The following is a 6,142-nucleotide window of genomic DNA, read 5'->3' as shown; positions in this document are numbered from 1 at the left end:
AACATTTAAGAGGGATGGCGGATCAGAAAACAAATCCAAAGCCCAGACAGATTCATGTCTCCATGAACTTAATCAGCTGCTTAAGAAGGAACAGGCCAAAAGCTTAGTTTTGTCACCGACCTCAATTTGCTGGCTACTTGCTCTTTCCTTGGGGAGAATTCTTTCTTTAAAGGATATGCATGCAAAAAGATGTTTAGCCATAAAAAGATGCTTAGCCTCACCAGAATGCCGTGTAATCACAGAGAACTTTGAACTCCAGTGATGGACCTCAACTTCACTTGTAAATCAGACAACACTCCTACTTCGTAACAGAAAAGTGGGTAAAGGGAGATGTCGGACAGTGTAAGATATGACAAAATAATTTATAAATTATCAAGGGTTCATGAGGGAGGGGGGAACAAGGAGGGAAGGAAAAAATGAGCTGATACCAAGGGCTCAAGTAGAAAGCAAATGTTTTGAGAACGATGAGGGCAACAAATGTACAAATGTGCTTGATACAATGGATGTATATATGGATTGTGATAAGAGTTATAAGAACCCCCAATAAAATTATTTGTATATATAATTTTTATGCAACCAAATTTTTATTATGAAATACATTTGTTTTAATTTTAGAAAAGTTGGTCAGTTTTCAAAATATTAAATGAGTTATTAAAAAAACACACAGACTCCTTCTATCCAGCTAACCAAATATATATATATAGTCTAGCCTTTTTTCTTTGCACATGCAAATATAAGTAACCCAAGCAAAGAGGTACAGGTGAGTCACATCTACCAGAATATTCCAAAATTTATTTACTCTTTCACTGTCAAGCAAGTGCACACTACACAAGTTCCCTGCTATTGCTCAGAATTTTCTAAGCCAATGCTCATGGCCATTTGGGATTTATCTTCTGTTTACCAAGGCTCAAGTCTTGGTGCAAAGCAGTGCTCTTCACAAACTCATGGAAGAGTAAATCCTGTGCAACGCGGGAAAGAAGACTCAGGGAGTCTTAAAATGTAACTAGCTTAATTGTAGTGACAGTTCCCCGAGACAGACAATCACGGCATGCCAGGAGGAAGGGCCATTCATGAGCCTGTACTTTGGATCAAGGTAATGACAAGATGCCATTATAGGAGAGGAATAACGAATGTAAGACAAGCAGGCTACGATTAGCTAGGTTGTATGCGCTACCCCAAGATTTTGCATTTTGAATAATAGCGCAGGCCTGGGACCTAAGCGTTGTCTCTAGTTATTGGTTGCCTGGTTCTGGCAAGTAGAACAGGATCATTGTGGCCTAGCTATGTGAGAACATGATAGGGGCGTGATTGTAGTATGAATGTAATCATCTGCTCAAGAAGGAACAGACCAATCTCCAACCAGGTAAAAATTGTGTCAATAGCATTTTAAGAGAATGGTACTGCATGCTGAATAGGCCTGTTTTGTTGGTTTCTTGTTTTGTTTAATCTAAATTCCCACATAAACTATTCATAAAACACTGAGCCCGGACATACCTTTTTACACAATTGTAATCCATGGGCACAAAGGAATGCCACAACCTTACCTGTTTTCAAGAAAGTTTCATTTGTCTTCTCTAAATCCTCAGCACGGTGTTGTTATTGCTAACTTTCTGCAACCTCAAAACCTCATGAGATTATGGCTCCTCGGAATGAAGTTGGTTTTCAACTGGCGAACAAGGAAAACAACACTGGTCTCAGGAAAGAAAACACCGGTCTCTAACTTCTGTCTTTTTATACCCAGAATGTATTCTTGCCTCATCCTTCCTTAATTTCTTACAACAGGACAGAGACCAGGCTATAACTTTTAATGAGATTTTATAGAATATTGCTAGATTATGTGGGGACAATATAGCACACACACATAAAACCACAATTTACAACTATCGCACAGATCAGACATGTTCTAAATTCCGTTGATATACTAGTGTCTTATACATGCGGATTCTAAATGACCTGAGGATGGCTTCCTACTTCATAACCCCATTATTCTCAGAAACGGATTCTCCAGTTTCAAATCATGGACACACTTTTTTCTACCTCTGGAGAAAAGAGATATTTTCCCACAATATAACCTCCAAATTGCACTTGAAGTATGTGTTTCAAGCATATATTACCAAAATTAAAAATGTGAACCTTAAGAGTAAATGTATCAACGAACTACAATGTGCCAGGTTGAGACTGTAAATTTAATTTTGTCTTACTCCAAGACTCATGCTTTTTTACATTATGAAGAAGAAGAATAGCAAGATTGATAATATAGTGGATTCATGGTTCCCCTCTTTTATGAAATTTTAGACATGCAGAAGCAAAAAGCCAGACCATGGTCCTAGCAGAGCTATGAACACCACACGGGGTTCACATACACAATATTTCAAAGCAGGCCACACACTTCCTTGGAGTCACTGCTGAGGAAATAGAGGAGTTAGGTTGCGTTAGTGCCATTTCTCTATTTTCTTAGTCTATTTAGGTTCCCAAACTTATTTGCCCTACTATCCATCCTCTTTTCAGAAACATTACTCAATACTCCCCTGGGAATTAATTTTTTGTACTATAGCTTATAATACAGGGTAAAGTGTAAGTATCTGTTTTGCAGCCTTCCATATATCATTCCAGCTCTCCTTGTGGGACAGTATCGCCCATGTGGGGAAACATTGGCCTATCCACTCAAACGTAAACCTTACTTCTTAGGGATTACTGAGACAAAGTTGAGAAGTCATTCTTAGTACCAGCAGTAGCATCATGCTCTCTATTGGACATTTTAGGAATGAACTTGGTCTAGGAAATAAATAGAGCAAGGCAGCCTTTCCTTGGACCACCCTGCTGCCCAGGAAAACTGCCATTAAACATGAACTTTTCTAATCCTCAATTAAATCTTGTTATTGTTAGGGGACATCGAGTCCTTTTTGAGCCATAGCAGAACAAAACACTTCCTGGACCTGCTCCATCCTCACAATTGCTTGAGCCCATTAGGACCACTCCTAAACCATCTAATTGAGGGCTTTCCTCTTTTGGGGCTGCCCCTCTACCAAGCACAGTGTCCTTCTCCAGGGACTGGTCTCTCTTGACAACATGTCCAAAGTATGTGAGATAAAGTCTTGCCATCCTTGCCTCTAAGGAGCACTCTGTACTTCTTCCAAAACAGATTTGTTTGTTCTTTTGACAGTCCACGGTACTTTCAATATTCTTTGCTAGCACCATAATCCAAGCACATTAAATTTCATTATATTTGATATGTGATGAAGAACATCCACTTTGATCAGTTAACTTTTGAGGGCCTGATTTACTATTGATTCATGTGACGCTTTCATTTCTTTTCCTCAAACCAATTTTTGTAGCCTTGCTCACTCCTTAATAAAGGAAATACCCTTTATGCCTGCCTCTTGACCCACTTGCAGATCTTATAATCAGAGCTCTCACCCTGTTGTAATAGTCTCCACTTCTTATTTCAATACCCTCTTCCCTCCTTTGTAATGATTCTTTTGAGTAGGTATTCTCCTTCATATTTCTGAGGATTTTGGGGGGCAGAAGAGGGGATTTGCCTAGTGGCTGTCCCAAGCACGTCTGGACTCCCGATGTAGAATGAGAGCTCTGCCTGCCTCAGGTTTAGCAGACTGAGAATTCTAGCCATGGAACCTCAGTCTCCTCTAGTCTATGTATAGGATGAACTTGACAAGAGGAAAGGGACAAGCTGAAAAGACTAGCAGTTACCATATCGCCAGTGTTCACTATCAGAGCAGCAAGGTCACAGCAGGGAAAATAGGCTACTATACTCAGTCCGACCTTAGGTTCAGTAGTCCACAGTTTCTGCTTATAGGGAGAGGCATGCGTAAAAAGAGCTTAGCAGCTCTGCCAGAGGAACTGACTGTACTTGGAACAGATCTTGGAGGGCTTCATGCCTAAAACCTTCATTGAAAACAATAGAGATTGTTATTGTTAGCTACCTTTGATCTAGTCAACTGCAAATATGGCAAAGTTATGTATAACAGACTGAAATAGTGCCCACGCCTGCACCATCTTCCTAATTGTTTGTATGCTTGAGACGATTTTGTGGCCACGGTGTCAATCTATTGCATTAAGAATTTCCTTATTTTTTGCTAACCCTCCACCAACCATGACATCCTTTTTTAGTGATTGGTTTTATTAATCACATGCTCAAAGTAAGTAACCCAAAGTCTCACCATCCTCCCTTCTAAAGAGCATTCTGGCTGTGTTTCTGCCAAGACTGATGTATTTGTTCTGGCAGTTTGTAGTATATATTCAGTAACTCTTCACCAAAACCAGAGCTCAAATGCCTTAGGTCTCCTATCTTCGTTTCCTATTGTCCAGCTTTCACATGATATATGTTGAAAAGATCATAGCTTGAGTCAGTTATACTTCAGTCATCAATGTCTTATTTGCTTATACATACTTTAAAGACATTTTAAAAACTTCATTGTGAACACGGTAAGGGTCTATAAAGTAAATCAGTGTTACATTCAATAATTCATAAACAATTTGCTTCAAGTCCTTGATTGCCATCCCCACATTGCAATCACTTATATTAATTCCTCTGTGTTTCTTGTTTTCTTTCTTGATTCACTGAGTTCTGAGCAGATTTTCAAAAGCAATACATAATTTAATTTCTTGACTGATGCTTCCATGTAACTGGCGATCTTTAGTGGAGAATAATTAAGAGGAGCTCTGTGATATTAGAACCCACCAGGAAAATAGTAGCGTGGCCAGAATGTAAGAGATTTACTCAGACACAGAGGCGATAAAAAACAATCCTCCTTTGAGCACATTTATCCTTGAAGTCTATTTCCATATCCAGAAGGCTGTTTCCATTCAGGAACAATCAAAATGGAATATAGGCCTCATTTGAAAGCATTCAATAAGTCATACACATATTCTTAAGTAAAATATGGAAGCCTTACTGGCTAAACCCCCTTATGGATAAACTCTGACTAAACTGGCTAAACAATTGGCTCCTTGCATACTAGTGACTTCTATGAATCCAGGCTTAAAAATGAAATCATATTTATCGCTGGTCATCTGGACTATATGCCATGGCTGTGCTCACTCATGAGTAACCAGAGAGACAACTACCAATCTACTTATTCTTGGCTCAATATGAGACAAAATTGTAAACTCTCTGAACTATGGAAAAAGTGCCCCATGCATGCAATTTTAAAGGGCAAAAATCTTACTGGTTAAAATGGATTATAATTAAGGTTCTTCTTAAATACAGGATGATACAAAGGAAATGAGTTTAAAAGACAAAAACAAGAAAAATATGAGGAGTGATCAGAGGATTGTAATCTTCAAGGGAAGTAGATTTCACAGAATTTTTACAACCCAATCACTAAGCAAGTAATAAATTACCAAAGCCAGTAAGTCCAAAACTTTCATGGATAGGAGTTATATGTGAAAAAGACTCTGTACTACATTATTTATAAATCCCATTTTCCAAGAAAAAATGAAGAGAAGTAAAAATAAGAAAATATGGCCTAATCAAAGAAGAAAAATAACCAGGCACTAGAAACTGCCTTTGAGAGGAAGGAAAATGCTGGACTTAGCAGACAAATAATTCAAGATAGATATAATACAAGGGGGAGGGTACCAAAAAACCCCCCAAATGGATAAAAGCTCTGCTGATGTGCATTTGGAGTTCATTCCACCAGGTCAGACTGTTAATCAAGCTTTCTATTTAGAGGCTCTGAAAAGATTGCATAACAGTGTTCGACAACAAAGACCTGATTTGTGGCAGATGGAGGACTGGTTTTGCTATGACAATGCATCTGCTCATGCAGCCATCTCAGTGCACCAGTTTTTGGCAGACAAACAAACCCAGCATGCCTCTGCATGCCTCTCTTGTTCCATGCACCTAACTCACCTGACCACACTCCGTGGGACTTCTTTTTATTTCTGTGAATGCAGAGTGTGAGAGTTACATAATCTTCTGTCAACTTGCGAAGGTGTGGAGTCTAGCCTGTCAATCAGGCCATACCCATTGAGGTCTTGGTGTGGGCAGAGCCTTATCCTGAGGATTCTGGGAACTGTATTCCTCCCTAGAGGCAGGAGACTCTTTGCTATTTCATCTTCCTGCTGATAATCCAGATGTGCTATGTTGATGGAGCCATAGCCCTGGGGCTGGAGGAGCCAC

This window comes from Tenrec ecaudatus, chromosome X, assembly GCF_050624435.1.
Source record: "Tenrec ecaudatus isolate mTenEca1 chromosome X, mTenEca1.hap1, whole genome shotgun sequence".
Lineage (NCBI taxonomy): Eukaryota > Metazoa > Chordata > Mammalia > Afrosoricida > Tenrecidae > Tenrec > Tenrec ecaudatus.
The sequence above is the reverse complement of the archived record's forward strand: the minus strand, read 5'-3'. Positions refer to the sequence as shown.